Source organism: Simochromis diagramma, unplaced genomic scaffold, assembly GCF_900408965.1.
Source record: "Simochromis diagramma unplaced genomic scaffold, fSimDia1.1 OVJJ01000734.1, whole genome shotgun sequence".
Taxonomy (NCBI): Eukaryota; Metazoa; Chordata; class Actinopteri; order Cichliformes; family Cichlidae; genus Simochromis; species Simochromis diagramma.
In genome coordinates, this window is record NW_024387513.1 from 2168 (window position 1) to 14785 (window position 12618).

General features: G+C 46.7%; 1 long non-coding RNA gene across 1 annotated transcript; it reads left to right on the forward strand.

Annotated features, from left to right (window-relative positions):
• The first annotated feature begins 11105 nt into the window (after positions 1 to 11105).
• On the forward strand, positions 11106 to 11870 carry LOC120725826. Its single transcript, XR_005694223.1, has 2 exons — positions 11106 to 11276; positions 11354 to 11870. It is a non-coding gene; the product is annotated as an uncharacterized LOC120725826 (long non-coding RNA).
• The last annotated feature ends 748 nt before the right edge of the window (positions 11871 to 12618 follow it).

Consider the following 12618-nt stretch of genomic DNA (forward strand, 5'->3'; position numbering starts at 1 on the left):
GACCTCTGTGCAAGTTCCCCCACCTAAAATGATGACAATCGGTGGCTGACTAAATACTTTTTTGCCCCACTGTAAATGTGTTTGCAGCTACACTGACATCAGTGACCAGCATAATGTCACTTCTCATCAGGAAGTGTAACTCTGACTTGAGTCTCAGTGTTCTCTCAGAGTCTCTCTGTTCTGTGTTTTTTTTTTTTTTTTTTTTTTTTTTTTTTTTTCTTCCAGTGTTTGGGTTTTTGCTTGTATGGTTTAAATAAGTGAATTTTCCTAAAATTCAGACATGATGACAGCCTAACATTGACCATCACTGCAGGCAGGAGGAGATTATTGCTGCAGTCTAACTACAGTTTTTTGAGGATGATGTTTGTCAGAAAATCCACTTCTGCTTCACTGACTCAGACTGACACACTTTTTAAATTGAATCAAACATGTTCTGGTTTTCAGAGACAATAATAATAAAAAAAAAAAAAACATTATCAAAGATGAATCATTCAAAGTCTAAGATCAATATGTTTTATATTCAGACATTCACACCAAGCATCTGTTTTTATCAACACAAACTAACAAGCATAACTCTTTAACTGATAACTTAACAAGCAGTGAAAACTAAAATAAAACTATCACATTTCTCAGGATTGAGCTGTGAGCTGTTAACGTTAATCATGGTTCAAACCTGAGATAAAATTGGTGTGTATAATTGTTACAGGCTTTCAAAGTGATGAACACAAATCTTTAGCTTCCACTTTCATAACAACAGTGTCTTTATAAATATCCTGTTTGATTGATGGAGTTTCAGACACCAGCAGCTGTAGCCCCACTTTCACTGACTCGAACATGAACTGGATCTTCTTCACTCTTCTAGAGCTGATGTTTCCTTTTGGAGCATTTTTAATAGAATTACCAGAAAAACAGTGTAGTACGAAAATTACATCCATAAACTGCATCACACAGACACACAGCTGCTAATTAGTGCTGAGTACAGTAACAGACATATAGGAAGTCTACACAGAGATGATATGAAACTATCCATGGAGACCAACACTGGTTGATGTAGAAGACTGTAAACATGGTCATTTCTGCTTTAAGTTGGACTTTTTAACACAAGAGTCTTTGTGGCTTACACACACGTGACCAGGGACATGCAGAGGGGGGGGGGCTAGAGGGGCTTGAGCACCCGCCCCTTTCCTGATGAGTGCCCAAAGTGCCCTTTTGTTGAGGCAACTTTTAAATTTTTTTTATTTTTTATTTTTTATGTGTGTGTGCGTGCGGAGTAAATAAAAGGATCTGGCTTGCATCAGTCACATGATCACTATTAACCAATGATCGCCCTTGACGGCAGAACGCGCTGGTTACGAGCCGGGAACGAGCTCACAAAGAGCATGCGCATTTTTTGCGGTCCGGAGCTGTAGGAGAAACACAAGTTAACTCAGAGACACAGACTGATGCGACAAAACCAGTAAGTAGGTGTACAGCGTACACTGTAGTGTGTAGCACCCAGGAGTATTAGCTTATTACGTACACGTTGGTAAGCTGTCTTGTTGCAACTGACGAACTGAAACAAACGAGCGTGCTGTGTGTGCAACAGCGCGACAAACATTACCTGTCCTTTTATTAACTGCACAAGTAGTGCTGGTCACAGCTGCTGGCTACCTGTGTAAGGCTGTCATGGGTCTGTAGCTCTGTCACCGTTTTAGGGAACATATTTAGTTTTAAAGTAAGTTTCCGGGCTTTTCCTGCCTTTCTGGAGGGATTATATTTCACTAAAAAACGATCTAATACGCATGTCCACATAATTATGCATTATTATAATTATAATATATTAAAAAACACACGCTGTATTTTAAAGAACATACATTAAGAAGCAGATTATATTAGATTTATATTTTAAATAAGACAAAAGTTGGATTTTACAGCAGTAAAATTATTGTATCTCTACAGTTTAAACATGTAATAAGCTTTGCCCCTGCACAGAGTGGATAGTGAAACAAATGGAATCATCATAAATACATGATTTCATATTTATTACTTCCCCCTCCTCATTGCTTTATTATTGTAGCTCTAGTAATGAATAATAATGTAAGGATTCTGGATCAGCACCATGATGCCCATAGTATATACAGTATTCTGAAGAAGGTCTAAAATGTCACTGTGTGTACGTGCATGTGTGTGTTTTATTTAGATGGATTTAAAAAAATATTACTCATGATATAACATTGTGCAGACATGGCTGGTAAGGACATGAGGAGGAAACAGTAGGCACTGTTTGAGGCTACTAAAGGCAGTGCTATAACATTTTTCTGTCATCATTTTATTATAGATTAAGTGCAAGAGTTGTTAGGTGTGGATAATTAGATTATAGTTTATTGCAATAGCAAGTTGTCCCTTGTTCTCAGATAGACAGCAAGTGGAGAGTGATATATGAAATGATGGGAAGGAAGGAAGAAGAGAAGCAAAGAGTGATTCACAGGCAGAGCCGAGTTTATGTCAGTTTTTTGTTGCCTTATGGTTCCAAGTGCTGTCACCAATCTTTGCATTTTGTTATTATCTCATGACACTTGTTTAATCAGCTACCATCTCTCCTATGGACTTTTTAATGTCTACAGTCTTAGATCAGCACAGCCCTGCCCTTCCCATATTAGATTCTTGATGAATGTGTGTTGTTGTTATTCAGCCTGGTTCAATGTGCCCCTTTTTAACTTTGAGCACCCGCCCCTTTAAACCTCTCTGCACGTCCCTGCACGTGAGGCTAATTCTTCATGGAGCTGCTGGTCCAGGTAACATCCCTGAAGGAGGCCTCAGAGTCTGAGTCGACCACAGAAATCCACAGTGTCCAACCTCAGTGACACTGTTACTGAGCAGCTTCATCAGGACATGTGAGGAAACCAACACTGAAGAGCTACAAACTGTTTCTCTCATCACAACAGTTTGTTTGTTTTTGGGTTCTTCATTGTTGGTTTCTTGTTTCAGTTTTGTAAGTTTCCACTTGGTAGAAATAAAACTGTGTACAGAGCTGAGCGCAGCTTAGTTCACTGTCAGAATATTACATCAGTTTTTAAGTTCAATCAAAATATTTAGAAATATGTTTTATATTATTTTATTTCGTGGCCGGGCCTTAGTCCATGGGGCCCGGCCGGGCACAGCCCGAAGAGGAGACATGGGCCCATCCTCCCGCAGGCCCACCACCCGCAGGAGGCGCCATAGGGGTCGGGTGCATTGTGTGTCGGGTGGCGGCCAGGAGCGGAGGCCCTGGCGGACTGACCCCCGGCTGCCAAGACTGGCAATAGGGACATGGAATGTCACCTCTCTGGTGGGGAAGGAGCCTGAGTTAGTGCGTGAGGTTGAGAGGCACCGGCTAGATATAGTCGGGCTCACCTCTACACATGGCTTGGGCTCTGGAACCAGTCTCCTGGAGAGGGGCTGGACTCTGTCTCAGTCTGGAGTTGCCCCTGGTGAGAGGCGGCGGGCTGGGGTGGGTATCCTAATATCCCCTCGGCTTGCTGCCGGTACGTTGGGGTTTTTCCCGGTGGACGAGAGGGTTTGTTCCCTGCGCCTTAGGGTCGGGGAACGGGTCCTGACTGTCATCTGCGCTTATGCGCCGAGTGGCAGTTCAGAGTACCCAGCCTTCCTAGAGTCCCTGGGGGGGGGTGCTGGAGGGTGCTCCACCTGGAGACTCTGTTGTCCTGCTGGGAGACTTCAATGCTCACGTGGGTAACGACAGCGAGACCTGGAGGGGCGTGATTGGGAGGAACGGCCTCCCTGATCTGAACCCGAGCGGTGCTCTGTTATTGGACTTCTGTGCTAACCACAGTTTGGCCATAACGAACACCCTGTTCGAACATAAGAGTGTCCATAAGTGCACGTGGCACCAGGACGCTCTAGGCCGTAGGTCGATGATCGATTTTGTAATCGTATCAGCAGACCTGCGACCATATGTTCTGGACACTCGGGTAAAGAGAGGGGCTGAGCTGTCAACTGATCACCACCTGGTGGTGAGTTGGATCAGGTGGCGGGGGAGGACGCTGGACAGACCTGGTGCACCTAAACGCGTAGTGAGGGTGTGCTGGGAACGTCTAGCAGAGGCCCCAGTCCGCGAGATCTTCAACGCACACCTCCGGCAGAGCTTCAACAGCATTCCGAGGGAGACCGGGGACATTGAGTCCGAATGGACCATGTTCAGCGTCTCCATTGCCGAAGCTGCTGCATTGAGCTGCGGCCGCAAGGTGGTGGGTGCCTGCCGTGGTGGTAATCCCCGAACCAAATGGTGGACACCAGAGGTGAAGGGAGCCACCAGGCTGAAGAAGGAGTCCTATCGGGCTTGGTTAGCCTGTGGGACTCCGGAGGCAGCCGACAGGTATCGACAGGCCAAGCGGAATGCGGCTCGGGCAGTGGCTGAAGCAAAAACTCGGGTGTGGGAGGAGTTCGGAGAGGCCATGGAAAAAGACTTTCGGACTGCCTCGAAGAGATTCTGGCAAACCGTCAGACGTCTCAGGAGGGGAAAGCGGTGCTCTACCTGCACTGTGTATAGTGCTGGCGGAGCGCTGCTGACGTCGACTGAGAAAATTGTCAGGCGGTGGAAGGAATACTTCGAGGACCTCCTTAATCCCACTGACACGTCTTCCGAGGAGGAAGCAGAGTCTGGGGATGAGGGGAATGACCCGCCAATTTCCGGGGGCGAGGTCACTGAGGCAGTTAAACAACTCCTTGGTGGCAGAGCCCCTGGTGTTGATGAGGTCCGCCCCGAGTTCCTGAAGGCTCTGGACGTTGTAGGGCTGTCCTGGTTGACACGCCTCTGCAATGTTGCGTGGAGATCAGGGGCAGTACCTGTGGACTGGCAGACCGGGGTGGTGGTCCCCATCTTTAAGAAAGGGGACCGGAGGGTGTGTTCCAACTACAGGGGGATCACACTCCTCAGCCTCCCTGGGAAAGTCTATGCCAGGGTGCTGGAAAGGAGAGTTCGTCCGTTAGTCGAACCTCGGATACAGGAGGAACAATGCGGTTTTCGTCCTGGTCGCGGAACACTGGACCAGCTCTTTATCCTCTCCAGGATACTTGAGGGTGCATGGGAGTTTGCCCAACCAGTCTACATGTGTTTTGTGGACTTGGAGAAGGCATTCGACCGTGTCCCTCGGGGTGTCCTGTGGGAGGTGTTGCGGGAATATGGGGTGTCTGGCCCATTGCTACGGGCCATTCGATCCCTATACAACCGTTGCAAGAGCTTGGTTCGCATTGCCGGCAATAAGTCGGACTCGTTCCCGGTGGGTGATGGGCTTCGCCAGGGCTGCCCTTTGTCTCCGGTTCTGTTCATAATTTTTATGGACAGGATTTCTAGGCGCAGCCAAGTGGCGGAGGGCTTTCGCTTTGGTGGTCTCAGAATCTCATCTCTGATTTTTGCAGATGATGTGGTTCTGTTGGCTTCATCGGGTGAAGGCCTCCAGCTCGCACTGGAACGGTTCGCAGCCGAGTGTGAAGCAGCGGGAATGAGGATCAGCACCTCCAAATCCGAGGCCATGGTTCTCAGCCGGAAAAGGGTGGAGTGCCCACTCCGGGTCGGGGATGAGTTCCTGCCCCAAGTGGAGGAGTTTAAGTATCTCGGGGTCTTGTTCGCGAGTGATGGGAGAAGGGAGCCGGAGATCGACAGACGGATTGGGGCTGCAGCTGCAGTAATGCGGACGTTGCACCGGTCCGTCGTGGTGAAGAGGGAGCTGAGTGTAAAAGCGAAGCTCTCAATTTACCGGTCGATCTACGTCCCTACCCTCACCTATGGCCACGAGCTGTGGGTAGTGACCGAAAGAACGAGATCGCGGATACAAGCGGCAGAAATGAGCTTCCTCCGAAGGGTGGCTGGCCTCTCCCTTAGAGATAGGGTGAGAAGTTCGGCCATCCGGGAGGGGCTCAGAGTAGAGCAGCTGCTGCTCCACATCGAAAGGAGCCAGCTGAGGTGGTTCGGGCATCTGACAAGGATGCCCCCTGGGCGCCTCCTGGGTGAGGTGTTCCAGGCATGTCCCACCGGGAGGAGGCCCCGGGGCAGACCCAGGACACGCTGGAGAGATTATATCTCTCGGCTGGCCTGGGAACGCCTTGGTATTCCCCCGGACAAGCTGGAGGAGGTGGCTGGGGAGAGGGAGGTCTGGGCCTCTTTGCTTAGGCTGCTGCCCCCGCGACCCGACCCCGGACAAAGCGGATGACGATGGATGGATGGATGGATTATTTTATTTCATTTTACTTTATTTCAGAATCAAAACCTGAGAAGACAGAAACAACTCAGTAACCTAGAAGTCTCCAACCACCAAATCTGAATGAAGAGACCAAAGGTAAAAAATAAAGTCTTTACAGTTTACAAAGACCTAAATGTCATTCACTATATTGCTTATATACAGTTCAGTCAGGAGATATGGGCCAAATCCTAGAACTGAGTTAATTTACCAGAACAGAAACACTCCCATCCAGTTTTCTACAAATGGATTTCGTTCAGTCTCAGACTAAAGAGAGTCCAAGACTAGGCTCGTTCTATAGAAGTGAAACTGAGTCTGTGTAGTGTTGGGCTAATGAAAGGTAATGGTAGGTAGGAAATGAAGCATCAGGCTAGCAATACAAACAGTTTTCATCTTAGGTCATCTTTGAAAATCTGGAAAACAACAAAGTAAAATCCTCCCATAAACCTGCAGCTCTTTCAGGTAAACATACTGAGGTTCTGCTTCAAAATGTCAAATATCAGTTTTATACAGTTCTGGGTTTTGGGGCCTCGAGTCTTTCCTGGCTGTCATTGGGCAAAAAGGCCCGATGTAACCTGGAGGTCACCAGACTGTAAGTGGTGATAAATGAAATTCTCTGTGCATCAGAAACATGTAAATAAAGTCTGGTGTTCACCTCCCAGAGTAATATTGGTTGTTTAATGGTTAATTCCACTTCCTGTCTTTTAAATGTGCAAATTTACATCATTAACACAGAACTGTGTTTTTACTGTTTTTGTACCTTAGGAATTTCTTTGTCAGGCCGGCTAGCAATCGTCGGGGCTGTATTCATCTGTATCTCTCTGATCTCATGGGGATCTATGTGTTATCACAATTCTAAATGAAACGTAAGTCTGTCAGAAAAAAATTATTTTGGTTTTAAGTGTTGTAAATTTAAAATTATCAAAACAAATTTTTACAATTTGTGTCACCATATCGTTTGCTCTGTCACGATTGAAACGTTTCTTAAACTTGTGTTCAGTATAACTCAGTGAATCTTTTGTCTTCAATTTTAAACAGAGGAAGTCTCCATCCCGCAGAGCAAGGGAGATATTGATGAAGACTTTTTCAGAAGTTGGACCTTAGAGCCAACAGAGGGAGAAAAACAACAACAAACTCGAGAGAAAAGAATTGAATTCAGGGCTTCAGTCCAATATTGATATATTTATATTGATATCCTTCAACTCATCTGAGCTGTAAATATCAAAAGACATTAAAATAAAAACAGGATAAATTGAATTTGAGGTAAAACACAAACAGCATTAACAGGATGGAGCTTCATGTTTCATGTTTAATAAACTTTTTTTATCACTTTTGTTTCTGTACTTCTTATTTGTTCATGTGTGCTAAAAAAGAAAAGTAAGAAAAGTAGTTGAGCTTACACTCGTGTCTCGTTTTAATGCAACATCAAAACAGCAGAAACCTCAGTGAGAAGAAGTCTGACTCACATAAAGATTCATCAGTTTGTGACATTCAGAATACATCTAATCAGCACAGCTGCAGATTCTGTTATAAATGTGTGTTTTATGAGAGAAACTGGATTTGTTTCTTGGATTTTTCAGTGTCAGCTCATCAGTGAACTGTTCCTCACAAAGATTCCAAGATCTTGGTCAGGTTTATGTTCCCAATCCAAAGTTTTTCCCAGGATAGAGCTGCTCTAAACCTGCAGCTAATCAATTTCCTGTCACAGCTGGTGAGGCAGGCCCTGTGGAGGTGAAGTAAGGACCCAAACGCAGGCACTGATGTAGATGCGGAGAGTGAGCGTTTTTTTTGTGTGAGGTAAATAGGGTACAGGAGGAACGGAGAAGGGCATACAGTGAAACTAAGACAAACCTAAAGTGAGAAAACGTACAAAACTGAGTGGAAACCCACATATGGCAGAAACACAGACAGACTCAAGGATTTAACACAGATGGACCAGCAACAAGCAGGAGAAAACACAGGGCTTATATACTCAGAGGGACAATCAGGGAATGGGAGACAGGAGGGCAACACGGCTGGGAGAAATAAGAGCTGACGTGACAGGGGAAATGTAAAATGAACACACTGACATCAGACACGGACCTTCAAAGTAAAACAGCAAGTACGACATACATGCATAAGCACAGACATAACACTATGACAACAGAGGGAACCCAGAGACGTGGGACCAGGGCAGGCACAAAGAGAGCTTTAACTATAATTCTGAAACCAAAACCAAAGAACAAGAAAACAAGAATGAACCCGAAACATAAGAAAATTATAATCAAAACAAAAACCATGGAGTCTACAGACTCAGGGCCCTGATATTTCCTGTGTCTAACCCACGATCAGTATATATATAATATTTTTAAAATATTTAAACTACATTAATATAAAATAATTAAAATTCAATTCAATTGAATTCTGTGTCAAGAAGTTTTCACATCATGTGAACATTTAAAATATCACAACTCTGACTTTCTGTGACTCGTTCTCCAGTCTGGAATAAATATTGACCAACATGAGACTTAAATCAGATTTCCACCTCACCATGAAGGCTGATGGGGTGTTGTCATGACTCCAGTGGGTCAGCCAAATGGACACCCAACATTGTGAACATGATAATTGGAGAACGAGGAGATGTAGCATTTTCAGACAGATGCCCTTGACTTCCGTGTCGTGTCTTCACCCACAAATCCGTGCTTCGTGCTCTTCTGCTCCTGTGTGTCCCCGCACCCCGTCCTCGCTGCTCTTGTCTTCCTTGCTCCTTCCTGGAGAAAACAACAAAGAGGCAACTTGTCAGGACACTCGACTACCACAGGCATGCACTCACTGGACTTGACATTAATCGACACTAATGTGGAGTCTCACACAACGATCCCACAATCGGAAAAAAGATTGTCTAACACCCAGGGAAAACAAGTCAGTGTTTCCTGCAACCGCTTCTCCGCAGCGCGACGTAAACCCGCCGCGTGCGCTTCCAGCCACAGGTCACACAGACGATTTACCTTGTCTGTCACCTCCCTCCTGAACGTCTCCGAAAAGTCCGTTGGGTCCATCTGGTGGGATCGTTCATCCGAGGCCAACACAGGCTCCTCCGGCTTGGTGAACTCCACTGCCCGTTTAGCATGCTCCTCCTGCTTGCCGAGCTCCTCTACCGACGGTGCGCGCTCCTCCCGCTTGCCGAGCTCCTTCCCGATGGTGCGCGTTCCTCCCGCTCGCCGTGCTCCTCTCTGGATGGTACGTGCTCCTCCCGCTCACTGAGCTCCTCTGCCAACGGTGCGCGCTTCTCCCGCTCGCCGAGCTCCCGCTCCGGCTCACAGAGCTCCTCAGCTAGCTGCGCGAGCTCCTCCCGCTCACGGAGCTCCTCCGGCTGTGGCGCGGGCTCCTGCTCCGGCTCGCCGAGCTCCTCATCTGGCGGTGATGACAGTGACACGTCAGCAGCAGGCGGTGGATGGGGTGGCAGAGTAGTGGATGTGGAAGGTGGAACAGATGACAGCTGAACGACTAGCTGGGCAGCAGACTGAGTTGAGGGTGATATGGCTATCATGAAGGGTGGAGAGGATGAGAATGTTACAGCTGGCTCAACAAATTCCAGGGGTCCAGAGGCAACTGAGGCCTCCAGTTCGGCCTCTGGGGAAGCCCTGGGGAGAACCTCCGTCTCCATGTGGCCAGACTGGGCCAAAAAGTCATCTGGGTCTGCATGCTCTGAGCTCCCTAGCTCCAAGCTCACAGTCTCAGAGTGAACATTTTCTGAGTTTTTGGAGGTAGAGCAAACAGTTTCTGACCTCTCTGACTCCAAGCTAACTACTTCTGGGCTGACAAAGCAGAACTCTGCCCCAGAATTAGCAGGGGCAGAGTTTGGACCACCAACATTCATCTGTTGGTGGTCCAAAAATCCAAAAATCTCCACTGGGGGTTCAGTTACACCCAATGGTGAAACTGTGAAGGCCTTCACAGTGTTTACTGCCATAGCAGCTATAGTCTCTATTTCCATGTTTTCAGGCAGGGAATTTACAACCTTTGCAGAGTCCATTTTACTCACTGTGGCGTCCTGAGCTGCTGGTCCTGAGTCCTCAACAACCACGGGAGTGAATGTAGATGTGGCTGAACACTGCTTGCGAGGATGCCTTCTCCTCTGTGAAGGCAGGGCCGTGTAATGAATGCTGTCGGTCCATGGCCAGCTGACCGGGCTGAAACCGCAGGAGTGGGTGGATAAGGTGGTGATGGCGATGTCTCTTCTGTATTGGAGGGTCCAACAATTGTTTTGTTTTTTTTTCAAGCTCCAACAATTGTGCCAAAAGCATCAACGGGAAAGCCCACCCCCGATGCGTAAAAAAAACAGGCAGCACGAACCTCTAGGAGAGCAACCGAACTTTCCTTGCTCGGGTCGCCCAAGCCAAAACAATTCAAAGCTAGAACTATTCCTCAAATTAGTGACTATTAGAGTTAGTTCGTTAATGATAGTGATCAATCCGTAACTTTGCGATATGGCAAGTCTTTGGTAAGATGACTGGGTGCTTGACGTGTGGCTGCAATGTAGAACGCTCTAATCTACCTCCCACTCTAAGAACACCCTTCTCATCCAGGAAGGGATCGAGTCGATAGTCTATTTGTTCTGTCCTTGGGTAGATCCTTTCGCTTTTGAAGTGCTTTGATTTCCTTGCAGAAGACTGATCTTTGTACAATGGATATGATTTTAAGCTTGGCTTCTTTCCTTTTGTGACAGGTGAGACCTGGAGACTTGGGACCGCCCCTGGTGGGCGGAGCTGGTCTTCGCTCCTTTCATAAGCGCAGGTGTGGGCAATTGGGTATTCCTTTGCAAACCTGAAGCTGCGAGTCCTTGGTCTGAGTTGGGCAAGTTGGTGTTTCTTAACTATGAAAGTCTGATACGCGTCCTCCCCTAAACTTCTGTTATAACGGCAGGTTACACAAAAATGTACCACTTGAGCTCTGGCTGTTGGCAGAGGTTTACAGTTATTTGCACCCTTGTAGGTGGGAAACATTGCTCCCGTGAGAACGGTATAGTGGACTTCATCGCCACTGACCCACATTTATTAGGGTGTGACACGAACTTGTGGACAGGTAACAAAACCAATTCAGTGGAGGAATATTCCTGTGTTTTATTGTCCAGCTAGTGATCTCCTGCCTTTTATTCACAGAGTACCGAGCTGCTGCTTTGCCAGGTGGATTTCTGGCTGCGGGCAAAGGACCCGACACATCAGTGTGTTTTAATTTGTTTTAAACTGGTGTAAGCCGACAGACTGACTGCTGCGGCTGTCGATGGTTTTGGTTTTGTGTTTTACTTTTTCTGTATCAGTAGGCACCACAGATATTGATTCGCAGGCGGTGAAGGCGCTGAAGGGAAAACAAATCCTTTTTTTGTCTCCCCGCTCTTGCATGCACAGCGGGGGGCCCGAGTGAAGACAGCACCGAAGATTTGCCTTTTTTTCTATAGTGTTTTACCCATTTGGGGTCATGTGTGAGTTGCCGTCCATTTTTAACCTGTGTGCTATGCTGATTTGTTTTTAAACTGTTCTCCGCAGCGCTTGTCCTGCCTCACGGGCAATCGTACAGTCTTATCGTTTTTTAATAAGGTAACGTTTTCAATTGTTTTTAGGTGCTGCTGTTACACTGTTTCTTTTATTTTGTATTAAAAATTAAACTCTTTTAAACTGACTGTGCGCCTACGGCTCTGTCCTATTTTAAATAGGTACCTACCACGGGTCACACTTTCTTCAAGGTTAGTGGCTTTATTGCTTCTCCTTTCCAAGCCCTTAAACTCTTTCACAAATCTGAGAAGTCTTGCCATAGCTTTGACCAACCTTGACCAACTGGAGAAATTCAGAAAACGTTCTGCCAAAGAATCTGTTTCCGTAGTTGTATGGAGTACAACAGCTTTGCGTACTTCTGGATCCTCTGCATCAAGTTTTCCCACCTTTACTTCTCCGTGGGGAAGTTTCTCTTGCCAAAGAAAACTTGGACTGCTAAACCAGTTGGAGGTAATGAGGTATTTGGCCTTCAGTCCGCGCGACGCATGGTCTGCTGGATTGAGATCTGATGCCACAAACTTCCATTGCATCAGTTGAGTGCTTTCCTTAATACGCTGAATGCGATTTGCAACGAAAACATGGAAACATCTCGCATCGTTGTTGATATATCCCAAGACAACTTGAGAATCTGTCCAGAAGGATTCTTGAGCATCTTCTATCTCCAACTCTGCTTTGAGCATGTCACTAATCCACACTGCTACAACTGCTGCAGACAGCTCCAATTTTGGCACCGTAGTAACCTTCGTGGGTGCTACTCTGGACTTGGCAAAGACAAGAGCGCAGTGGACTTGTCCTGCTTCACTGACAGCTCTCAGGTACGTACAAACACCATACCCTGAAACAATTGCGTCTGAGAAATGGTGAAGCTCGTACTT